This window comes from Solanum tuberosum, unplaced genomic scaffold (assembly GCF_000226075.1).
Source record: "Solanum tuberosum cultivar DM 1-3 516 R44 unplaced genomic scaffold, SolTub_3.0 scf00006, whole genome shotgun sequence".
In the NCBI taxonomy this organism is placed as follows: Eukaryota; Viridiplantae; Streptophyta; class Magnoliopsida; order Solanales; family Solanaceae; genus Solanum; species Solanum tuberosum.
The window spans coordinates 3,104,166-3,117,304 of record NW_006238932.1 but is presented as its reverse complement, the minus strand read 5'-3'; the positions used below and the strand labels follow the sequence as shown (position 1 = coordinate 3,117,304).

At 37.5% G+C, this 13,139-nt stretch overlaps 1 long non-coding RNA gene across 1 annotated transcript; it reads right to left on the bottom strand.

The window, feature by feature from the left end:
* Nucleotides 1-8,769: 8,769 nt before the first annotated feature.
* Nucleotides 8,770-10,079, bottom strand: LOC107060611 (uncharacterized). Its single transcript, XR_001473437.1, has 2 exons — nucleotides 10,032-10,079; nucleotides 8,770-8,977 (listed from the first exon to the last, which is right to left on the bottom strand). It is a non-coding gene; the product is annotated as an uncharacterized lncRNA (long non-coding RNA).
* Between the last annotated feature and the right edge of the window lie 3,060 nt (nucleotides 10,080-13,139).

Genomic DNA, 13,139 nt, shown 5'->3' with positions numbered 1-13,139 from the left:
TTTGATAAGGATCAAAAAACTTTCGGACTCAATTTTATCCCTTATCTCTTTGTAATTAGCCAATAACACTTGGGCCTTTCCTTTCAACTTCCTCCTCTCCTCCTCTTCTTGGCTCTCGGCCTCCACATGTTCCTGTTCACACTTCTTCTTTTCCCTCGACTCATTCATTCTTTGATATACATCATTGACTTGAGAGGGGGACATAAGATGAAGAACATATTTATGATCATTCAACACAAGTGAATATTTGTTGGTTCTCCCATCATATTTGGTTGAACGATCATGTTTCCAAGGTCTCCTGAGTAGCACATGACAAGTTTGCATTGGGACCACATCACATAGAACCTCATCTTGATACTTCCCAATCTTAAACTTGATCATCACCTGTCAATGCACTCTTAATTCTCCACACTCACTTAACCATTGAAGTTTGTACGGTATGGCATGCTTAGTGGTAGGAAGTTTTAAGAATTCCACCAATGCAGTGCTAGAAAAATTTGCACAACTCCCGCTATCAATAATTAAGGAACACACATTATCCTTGATGAAGCACTTGGAGTGAAATAAATTCTCTCTTTGTCTCTGATCATCCAAGGCCTTACTAACCATTGCTCGTCTCACCACATATAGAGGAGTGACACTCTCTCTTTATTTGACACAAAGGTCTGGTTCCTCATCTTCTTCATCTTCAAACTCATCCTCTTCTTGAGGATCTTCTGCACAACCTTCTTCTGGCTCCCTTTCTTCACTAAGATATATTTTCCCTCATTGAAGTAGAGCAATCAGTATATTGGGACACTCATGCATTAAATGACCCCATCCCCTATATTTGTGACATTGAATACATTTAGGGAACTTGGTTAGGTTAGTAGGCAGGTACTTTGGAGTGTTTCCTTCGAAGGGCTTCTTCGCATAAGACTTCTTAACATCTGAACCCTTGTCCCAACCCGACGATGTTTGAGCTCCCCCTTTGTTCTTGCTCCAAGATTTGGAAGATGAAATCTTGTACTTAGCCACCTTCTCCTCCTTGAATTCTAGATTTATCTCATGGGCAGCTTCAAAAGCATCATTCAAAGTAGCAAACCTATGAAGGGTCATCTTAGAAGAAATCTCTTTGTTCAACCCTACCTTGAAGCGAATCACGACATGCTCTTCAATTTCTCTATATTCCAACTTCATGGCTATGTTTTGGAACTCGTCATGATAGTCTTCAACACTTTTGCTTCCTTGCCTCAACTTATACAATTTGGCAAGTAATCCTTGGCGGTATCATTCCGGAACATACTTAGCTCTCATCAACCTTTTCAACTCGGGCCATGGTGGAGGATGACCTTCTTGAACAACTAAGTGATACCTCTTCATGTACTCCCACCATGTGACAGCATACCCTCGAATTGCGCAATAGCATAACAACTACTTTTGACCTCCACCAATTCATTCACATTGAAAATCCGGTCACATTGCGACTCCCATTCTAAGTAAGCATCGGGATTGCATTTCCCTTTGAATGTTGGAAGAGTCGTTTTGATAGAGTTGATGCCAACATCTCGGCCTCCATGGTCACCTTGGTCATTGTAACGATAACCCTTTTGATACCCTCTTTGATAGCGGTTACCATGTTCTTCTATAGTTTTTTAACCAACTTCATGATTGCCATTGACTTCCCATTGATTTCCACCTTGAGGGTCGTTCCCATGTTGTCTCCTCTCAAATGGCATTGGACCCAATCTACCTCTTGGTCCACCTTGCAACAATTGACCTCTTGGTCGATTCCTTAGTGACTCATTCCATGGTGGTTCTTCATTTTCACCCTCATAACCTCATTGATCTTCTTTATTCCTCATCTTATTCGCGGGATTTGGTTGTGGTTGTGGTCTTTGGTAGGGAATATTTTTGTTAAGTGGTGTTTGGTAAGGATGGCTTTGAGTTGGTGGAGCTTCTTGACTAAGCGGAAAATGGAACGGTCGATTGGAACTTTGGCTATTTGAACTCAATTGATTGAAAGTTGGGTGCAAAGCTTGGTGGAGGGTTCCCGGAGTGAGAGTAGGAGAATTAGTGTGATCATGCCCACTTGTAGAAGCACGAAAGGTAGCTTGTGGTGTGGAGTCATTGGAGTTGAGTCTACCTTCCACAGTAGCAAGCCTACCGTCCATCTTTGCTATATCACCTCTCACGTTGTTCAACACTTGCAACAAAGTTGCCAAAGTAATTTCTCCGACAGGTGCTTGAGTTTCATTTCCGGTCTCCATTGTACCTGCAATAAGACAATTCACAAACAGCAAACACGTTAAGTTAGTAAAGAACTCACAAATACTCTTGTTTACGCACCTTTAATTGCCTCCTAATTGGCGCGGCTAAGATTGACAATTGTTTATACTGCGCCGATCACAAGGTATCAATTTCAACTCAAGGTCAGAATGGATTCGTGTTTGAAGAAGAACGGACAACTCGATTGAACAAACGGACTTGAATCAAGAATTAACTACGAAATAAAAATGAGAAAAGCACGAAAATAAAAGGCACAAACAAGGAAGAGAATTCAAGAAGCAATAGCCAACAAGTAGAGTAATTACAAGTTGATAATTGGTTTAGGATTCTTAAGAACGTTTCAGAATCAAAAGAAAAGAAACTAAGAATTTAAAATATGGGATTAGGAGTAACTAGAGTTTCCGATCGCTGAATGACCTGTTTTCTTCGCCTAAGTTGAAGTTCAGCTCGCCAGCTTGAAGATGGACTCGCCAAACTCTGCAAACAGACAAGGCAACTCGGCAATAGGGATGGTAGTTCGGCGATGCGCCGATGGGACTCGGCGACCAAGGGTTGGTTCCGCTGAATGTTCCAGTAGCTCCCTCAAATGGGTGACCAAATCGATGAACAACCTGCCCAAAGGGCGAGGCGTCGATTGGTTAGGCGATGCACACTTTTACTCACCCAATGGACCTTCTGCAACTCCTTCAATGCTCTGAAATTTGAAATCTGGCGGTCCCCCCCCCCACCCCCGCTCTTGTCCTTTAGTCTTTTAGTACTTGCCCTTTTTGTAATTTCCCCTTTAATAAACACTTTTACTCTTTCTCTTTCTTCCCCTTTTGGATCAAACCTCTTCTTTTCAAATGTTCTTCCCCTCGAAGATTTGAATACTCTTTAAAACTTCAAGAACAAGATGAAGACCCTAAATAAAACCCTTGAAATTTTTGTCTCGGAATTTCACGAAAATTTAGATGAAGGCTCTCCTTGATGTGGGGAACAACACCCAATACGTTTTAACCTTCAATTCCAACCCAAATCCTTCAAATCCTTTTAACCTTTTAAAAACCTTTTTGGGCTTTGGATTGATCCAAAAATGACTTTTTTGTGCAACCTAGTGTATATTCATAGAACTTCGTCTCCTTCAAGCTTCTTCAAGTCTTCAATGGTGGGTTCTTCAACAAGCCTCTAAACTCCTTCCAATCTCAGCCTAAGACTCAAATAGGGTTGGAGAACACTATTCCAACCTTAGAAACTCAAACAAAACTCAAATCTAAGAAACCCATTTCAGAAAATTCACAAAAATGAAAATGAACAGATTTTTTTTTTGTAAAAAAGCCCCAAGACTAGATTCGTAGGAACGAAGCTAGACTCAACTTTGATACCAAATGATATGATTCTCACAAGAGAAACGATGATGATATGTGGAAATCGAAAAGACAAAAAGTAAAGGATAAATAATTAGACACACAAAGAGGAAATCAAAGGCAACCTATGGGTATTTTAAACCCAAAGACCTCAATCTATTAATCCTACAATAGCACCAAACTCTTACGACGACCTCAAGGGAATCAATATCCCAAGTAACCGACGTTTCTAACCAAAAGACAACAAAAGCTTACCAAGCTCTCAACACTGAACATGAGTTTTCAGTTTTCAATATCAAAATAATCTACGTCTAAAATGAACCCTAGCTAGCTATTTATAAGTTTTAAAATAAAAGGCCCAAAAGTGACCCGGAATGACAATGGGCGAACTGGGTGGGGTTGCCAAGTGGGTTGGGTGACGCGCCGACTTGGTTGGCGAGTTTCTCTGCGTGATCTTCAACCATGGTCACGTTCTGGAGCATTAGGCGAGCTGGGACCATCGCTTAAGCCGTTGGGCGATGTGCCAAGTGAGCCCTGCTCGCCAAAAGTGCCTTCTTCTGCAATCTTCCTTGCTTGTCATCAACACCATCTCGAGCACCTCCATCTTCATAAATAACCCTTGCATCCTTTGAAGGTCTTGAGCTTGGCTTCTAGTAAATGGCCTAGATGAAATCCGTATTGCATCAGTGAATAACCTTTCACCGTCCATGTCTTCATATAGATTCAATAGGTAAGAAAGTCTTTCAACCTTAGAATCACTATATTGTGAGAAAACTTTTCACATCATGTCATATTCATGCATGAGTGTGTATATGAGAATAACCTTTCAACAACACAACAACAAGATCATGATCATATTAACTTTACTCTCAAAGTGTTCTTAAAGCATATACTAAACTTCATAATTCATGCATAATATCACAATTTTCCCTTTCAAGGATCAAAGCTCATATTGAATCAATACATCTAGAATTCACTACATTAGACATGTATATTAACATAATTCAAGTAGTTCAATTACTACAAGCATAATCTCAAAATATCCTTCTTTCATCCACAAACCCACATCACAAGATCATAATTGAGAAATATAGGGATTTCATGTGTTTTTGGGGATTTCAACATAAAAACCATAATGAATCATCAATTCAATCATAATATAAAGTAATTCAAGCATTAAAATCTTTTTAGAAAGGAACCCATGGTTTTGGAATCAAACCCTAGCTTTTGGGGATTTCTATCTTTGAAATTGGGGTTTGAAGGGACTCAATGGATGAAAGTAGTGCCGGCATAATGAGCCCATATTTTGGTAACCCGACCATGTTTTAATGGGTTGGGTGAGTGACTTTTTACATGGGTAAAATATGGGTTGATACCCATAATCAACCCATAAAAATATGGGTAAAATATGGATTAGCCAAATGGGTTAAACTTCTAACTTTTATTCACTCAAAATTCATGATATTACCAAAATATTGTAACTTCTCTTCCTTTTTATGTTCTTCTATAAAACTAATTATTTTTCTCTATAATTGAAAAGGTGAAGTCTTTGGCCCTCCAAAAATATATATTTTAAATGTACATTTCTTTTGTTACTTATAATTATATTTTTTTAATTGTTTAATTTTATATTGGACAATAAATACATAGTGTAAAATACGCAAATTATGTATTAGTATTGACATTGCTTAAAGTGCATTAAGCATGTTTTAGTTCTAAAATGTAAATATTCATTTATTTTGAAATTAAATATATGTTCCCCTTGTTATTACATAAATTTATTTTATATTTAAAAGTTATAGGATTTTTTTTACTTTTATGATACAATAAAACTAAATGAAGCATTTTCAACATTTTTCATCTAAAAAAAGACTAATTGAATTCCTAAGTAGAGTACTATTTACTAATGAAAATATGGGTAAACTAGTATTTCACCCAACCCATTTGTTACCCAATCCATTTTTACCCATATCAAATATGGACGGGTTGAATTATTACCCATTTTATGTTGACCCATTTTCAACCCGCCCAAATTTGACCCAACCAGCCCATTTGCCACCACTAGATGAAAGCTATCCATGGATGAAGGACTACCATACCTTAGCAATGAATTCCAATGAATTTGAGAAGAAAACCTTGCTCCTTCAACCCTAGCTCCAACTTCCTTCTTCTTCTTCTTCCTTGAAGTTCTAGAGAGAGAATTTTTTTGGAGGGGATTTGGGTCTTTCTTTTGGGATTTGGAAGAATGAGTTAAAAGACTTATTTTAGTGAATAAAAATCCTTATATAGGTGATCTAATTTAGCCTAAAACAACCTCACTTAGTTATTAATTAATAAAACCGGAAAACCCCAAAATGCCCCTAAGCTTAACGGCCAAAAAGCAGTTCTAGGCCTGAACCATGGACCATTGACCTACGGACCGTGTATGGAACCACGGCCCGTCCTGGTTGGGCGTGGTTCGTGGTCAGAGAATTTTGGCCCATCCACGAGACCCTCACCTACGGACTGTGGTTGGACCCACGGCCCGTGCTGGTGAAACATGGGTCGAGGTTCATAGAGCCTCATTTGTAGGCTCCCACCTACGACCTCCTCACCCACGGGTGTGGACTAACCCACAAGGCATGGGTCCCCTCCGTGGTCCACTGCCCAGGCAATTTTCTAGGGCCTTTCTCAGGACCCATGGTTGGTCCTTGGGGGTCATACCTTAACGTTCTAATACTAAATCCCTTTACTTTTAAATACGGGGAGTTACGTTTACGACACTAACCCTCATGTTAAGCTCTAGTTTAGCCTACTAGTTTCCGAGGTGTTACAATATCTCCCCCTTGGGAACATTTGTCCTCGAATGATGATCTAGACACCTTACGGAAGTAAACACTCAAGACTAGCAGCCCATCATGCATGAAACATCAAAATAATGCACAATTCAAATGAGGAAACATCAACTCCAACTCAAACATAAACAATGCATCACAAAGAAGTAGGAACTAGATCTAACAACCCATTATGCATGAAAACTCAACATTTCTCATATTCATAGGAGGAACTACCTTCTCCAACTAAAGCATGCTCAACATAACATCATGGAGCTAAGATGCAATTTACTCTCAAAAGCATACTAAAGCATGTTCATCAATTAATCTCATGGAGTCAAATAGGCAACTCATACTCAATACACAAAAACACGAGGAACATAAATCATGAAAACTCATTTTCTTACTAAACATGAATTTCTCAAGAACATGCATAACATAAGGAAATCATGGAAACACATAATCACACATGACCTCCAAAACAATAAAACTCTAGAGGAACTACTTACCTCAAGCTTGAATAGGAGTAGAAGGAAAAAGGTGAGGATATTGAGACTTCATATCGACCTCGGCCTCCCAAGTAGCACCCTCAACTAAGTGATTCCTCCATAATACCTTCATGGAGGCAACTTCCTTGTTTCTCAACCTCTTGACTTGCCGGTCTAGAATCTCAATCGGTACCTCTTCATAAGCAAGATTCTCCTTAATCTCTAAACCCTCTAAGGGAACTATGGTTGATGTATCTCCAATACATTTTTTTCAACATTGAGACATGGAACATCAGATGCACTAATGCCAACTCATTTGGTAAGTCTAACTCATATGCAACCTTGCCTACACGCCTCAAAATCTCATAAGGACCCACAAACAGAGTACTAAGTTTCCCCTTATTTCCAAACCTCTTAACACCTTTCATGGGCAAGATTTTCAAATAAACTCAATCATGGACATAAAATTCTAGATCTCTCCTGCTAACATTGACATAGGACTTTTGCCGACTTTGGGCCGTCCTTAACCTATCTCTAATAACCCGAATCTTCTCAATGGCCTCGTATACCAATTCCAGGCCTTAGGAGAGAAACTTTCCCTACTTCAAACCATCCTATAGGATACCTACATCTCCTACCATAGAGAGCCTCAAAGGGATACTTGTCGATACTCGAATGATAATTTTTATTATAATTAAACTCAACTAACGACATATAGTCGTCCCAATTTCCCTTAAAATCTATCACACATGCCCTCAACATGTCCTCTAAATTCTGAATGGTCCGTTCCACTTGACCATCTGTTTCAGGGTGAAAAGTAGTGCTAAGATTCACCTTGGTACCTAGTCCCTTTTGGAAAGACTTCCAAAACTTTGAAGTACATTGGGGACCTCAATCCAAAATTATAGACAAGAGCACTGATGAGTCCACGATTTGGACTCATTTAGGGCTTTATTTGGATAGATTTAGTGTCCTCAAATGCTTATTTTTGTGCAAATAACTGATGTTAAATCCTTGATTCCAAGTATTTGATTGAGGAACAAAGCATGGACACTAATGGGGAAAAAAGGAACAAGGCAGCTGAAAGAACGAAGAAAAGAAGGCTAGTTGATCGCCTAATCCATTGGGCGAGTCACCGAATGGCTATTATCTTGCCTAAATTTCCAATGTACCAAGCTCTGAAGGATAAAATCAAGTCGGCGATAGAAAGGAGCAGTCAGCATGTCGCTGAGTGGTTCCGCGAAGCAGTGTTGGACCGCCCAAAGTTACTGAACTTGAGGATGCTGAAGGCCAAAGCGGAAAGGTGATGGAACTGACCAAAGGGCAGATCACCGAGCTGATCGGCGATCCTGACTTACTGCGCCGAATGGTCTTTCGCAACATATTTTTGGCGACCACTACAAGAAAAACACCCTCTAAGGAAGGGAAATATGGTCCTAGAAAGTCGAAATCTGGTCCCAAATAATCTATTGCGACGGGAAAAGGCTGGTCGCGACCCGTCCTAATAGGTCTCTTCGCTAAAGGTCAATTGCGACGGGCTCCTTGAGCTGGTCCTTAAATGTTTTTAGAGACGGAAGCAAAAGCTGGTCGCAAAACTCCTTTTAGAGACCATGTATCTCGTCCCAAATAGTTGATTTTCTTCTTTAAAAAATATGTAGTTTCTGGTTGTTAAATCCCTTTAGCGACGAGAAACTATCTCGTCGGGGATCACTTTTTTGCGACTAGTAGCTATCTCATCTTAGATTAACCTTTAGGGACGAGCAATATTTTTGGTCTCTTATTGATCACCAATGTTTCTTAAGCTTCGTATAAAAAAAATAAATATTTTACCAATAAACATAAGATTGCTACAAAAAATCTCCAAACAAAAGGCTGATCTAAATATAAAAATTGGTTAACATCCCATGATGTTAGTTTCAATATTTTCTGAACAAAAAAGCTTAGCTAATCAACATCTCAAGCTAGACCATGATATCATGTTTTGTATAACTTCCATAGCAAAATAATAATGATCTTTTCCATCTTCTAAACTTGTATCTTGACTTGTAACTTCAATCTTCAAAATCTGCAAGTATAAAATTTTTGAGAAGACCATAAGTAACTATTGGTATATATTTGGAGTAATATGTAAACTGTATACTAAAATTAGTTAAACTTCTCATCCCAAAAAAACTCTTAAATCCTACGAGGGTTATCTAGAAACATAAACAAGCTGCATGAATATAAGAAAATTAATTAGGAAAACTTTGATATGCATTAAGCAAGAATTCAAATCTATATCAAAACACAAAAATTCGAGGACAAGAGATAGTACAAATGGAGAAATTCCCCATCAAGAATGTGTGCTATGGATATCATAGAGACTCAACAACATCTCTTTATATAGAGTGCATATGGATAGTTGAGGTCCAAGGAGAAATGAGTAGATCATCTGTAATTCAAATTCCACCCAAATATGTAGAGGACAGTATGTGTTGTATCAAGAGAAGACAATAGAGGCAATTCCGAAAGGAACTAGTAGCAGGCTAGCAGCATATAGATGTCTGCTGTTGGATAATCTTCCTAGAAGGTATTTAACTCACTGGATGCTCTTAGATTATAAAAGTACTGAAAAAAGACTTCGAGTGTTTTCTATCAGAACTTCAAGTCTAAAACGTCTTATTAAATTTCAAATCTGATCCAAATTTGTTCATGATTGAAATTTGTTATGGTTTCCTCATAGTTGTAGAGTTTCCTACCAGAACCTCAACTGTCCATTTAGTAGTGTATCACAAGTCTAAATCGTCTATAGTTTTCATGTTTTTATGTCTTGATGTAGAAGGTTGGGAGACAAAAACAGATTACATTCAATAGTGTATCACAAGACTAAAAGGTCTACAAATTGCATTCACAGTGATTGCATTAAATCCTAGAGAACTATCGATTGCATTCACAATGACTTTTATATCCTAAAACATCAATACTAAAGAGAACCATTACGTATAACAAGCAAGACCCCCCCCCCCCAAAACCATCCATTCTATTAGGCACAAAGCTACAAAATTGAATCTGAAAGACAAAAGTTGAATAGTCTTTGCTATCTATGCAATTAAAATCTCAATAGTTTTGAAAAAACTTACTTGTTCCAACTTCTTGGATGTATTTCTTAAGTTGATTGGTAAATGGAGTCTAAACTTTCATATAGTGTAGCTTAAGAACCATGGAGTTCTTGTGTATCGCTCCCGTTCCTTGACTAGAAGACATGATTAAGTATGTAAGTTCTTGTTCTCCTCCCTTCCTTACAGCACCTGGAGAAAGCCAGAAGGTGCTCAGACAACAACTCATCAACAAATTGATAGAAGATAATAAATTGACGAGAAGAAGGAAAAAGAAGTGACTACATGTTAAAAGAGTCAAGTGCATTGATAAATGAATACAGGTTAAAAGAGTCAAACAGGATGATCTAATTATTATTTATGAGAAATTCAAAAAAATTTAGTTGATTTACAAAAATGCTAAACTAGTCACTTAATCAAAGGAAAAGAAAATGTTAAATAGAACCTACAGCCCTGCTATATTTCTTAGAGAACTGCAGGATGAGCTTTTCCATTGTTCAAGCACATGACAGATATGCTTTGCAGTATGCTCATTCCAAGGCTAATTAATAACTATAGGGTAAAAACAAAGTTGGATATTGTCTTTGATTAAAAGAAAATGAGATTACCATCTTGACGACTTGACCTGCCCAGATTCCAGCCCCAGCCGCCTATTCGCCACCTAGAATTAACGGCAGAAGATTACAGAGAAGCTGATGATTATTCAAAGAATTCTTCAAATTGAAACCTCAAATATTATCAAAATGTAAGTTACTTTTTATTACAAGCCCACCCGGTCCTGGTCCATTCCAATAGCTAGCCTAACTCGGTCTGCACTGATTTTGGGCGACAATCAGGACCAGCCCAGCCTGCCTGGGACAGTTTTGGTCCCCATTTTCTGTGCATCTTAGGTCAGTCTCCTGGGCCAACCAGTCTCAGTTTCCAGGTCTAGTCAACAAGGAATATCTAATTTGTTCCCATGTGTATGGTAGAGATAGTAGGTTACCTCCCTTTAAATCAAAACATAATCAAAGTACCTCCTCATAGATGTAAAGACTTTGCTAAATACTCCCTTTCTGCTAAATCAACCTAAACTTTAGTAGTTGAATGATAAAACTATGCTTACAGTCACTTTAGTAGTAGTAAATAAGTCATTTGACACGATCACAGAAGTATTGCTTAAACAACATTAAATCAAAGACCTGAATTATGCACTGGGAGAGCTCGACGACTCCAATTGCAGGCCTTAGCCAACCATGTCCCTTAGCAGTGCATGGCATAGTTGCCATCTGCATGAACAATAAACAAGATGACCAACTCCAAGTCACAGTTGAAAAAGAGGGTAGATAAGAAACCAAAAGTTAAAGTTTAAAGTCAACTTATATTAGCCAACACATACTGAACAGTAGCAAATCATATTCATGTACAAAAAAAAAAGAAGGATGGCTGGTTGCATTAACATCAAACAATCTCAACCTAAAAGAAAAGTTGTTTGACAATATAAGTTCAAAACTACATCTATGAGATATCAACTAAACTATCTAGAAAAAAAAAACTAAACTGTTAGAACACATAATACTGATTAAAAAAATCTTTCAAACGGTCGAAATAGCCTACAAATCACCACTGTATAATGTAACTTATCCCATCATAGCACTATAAATGGTGGGATAAATCATTTAGAGACTAACTAATACCCCTAACCAAATGCATGTAATCCCTTATCCCTTATACCAAACAACCCCTTAGTATTCAAGTTCTTGTTTTGATAAGTCTCCCCAGAATGAATACTAACGTACAATTATAAACGGCAGAATAATATATGAAAAACAACAAGATTATTCCATTCACATTATTTAGAGAGAAGTGTCACACGTACATCTTCTGCCTCAAGTGTTAGTCATAGTATTCTCAAGATTTAGCGCCAGTAAATAGAAAAGTTCACAATCATCTTATTTCAAATGAAACATATAGACATTTTCTACACAACTCAAGGGCATAAGTATGAAAACTGAAGATATAACATATAGTGATAGTCAGGCAATATATCCTTCAGCCAAATGACACAAAAGATTATTGATCACACTTAATGAATGTGTAATTCTCAAGTTGATATGTAAGGGAATAAGAAATAACATGTTAAAGGGAATAAGTGTATTATACAAGAATACTCAGAAGGTTTGAGGATCCAACAAAACCTGATTGCCTGTAGACTCAGCAAACAATCCTTCTGCAGCAACAACAATCAAGAAGCAAATATGAGAGCTCTGCCTAATCAAATATGACTGATTTAATATATAACTCCATCTTGAAAATAAGTTGACATAGTTGTTCATTTTCCTTCTGAAAGCTACTTAAAATCTATTATTTAAAGTTGTTTTGGTTAATTTGTGGAGATTCAGTTAGACAAGAATGGAGGAATATATGGTGCAACTATATATTAGAATGTATCTTATTGAAAAATCTTGAGTTTCCCAAGTTAAAAATCCAAATGGAACAATCACTGTTTCTACTTTCTATGTGCAGTACCATGGGAGGTAATTTGTATCAGTTCCATTGCTTTTTATATCTTTCATTAGTTCGAGTTAATTTGATTGTAAAAATATGATTTACTCATTAGATTAAGATGCCATGTTACAGAACATATTGAAAAACATGAGGGTTGAAAATCTTCACTACAATTTTAGATACTCACAATACAGTGATATGGTCTTTTATATTAGATAACTATTCAATGGTGTAATAGACATTCTTAATTTATTCTAGTTAGATATAAATCTGGTAGGAATTAGTGGCACGTTACTACGCGCGTGGATCAGATTTAACAACTTCAATCACTTTTCCCGCCTTCTCTGTTAGCCTTAAAAGTTGAACAATAGTTCACTAGTTATTCAAGATGGATTTCTCAAGTTTAATACAACTCGCTCTATCTTCTATTAGAACATTATTTTAGCTCATTGAGCTGCCAGTGCCTCTGTTCAAGAAAAGTTCACTATTCTCTTACTATTTAGGAACACTATGTTCTCCTACGATTGATCCCTTTCATTTTTGGGATCTTATCACACTACAAATTTAAATCTATTTTAAAATACACGAGCAGCTTATCTAAGAGAAGAAGAGTAAACTGAACTAGAAGAATAACTCGAACAAGAA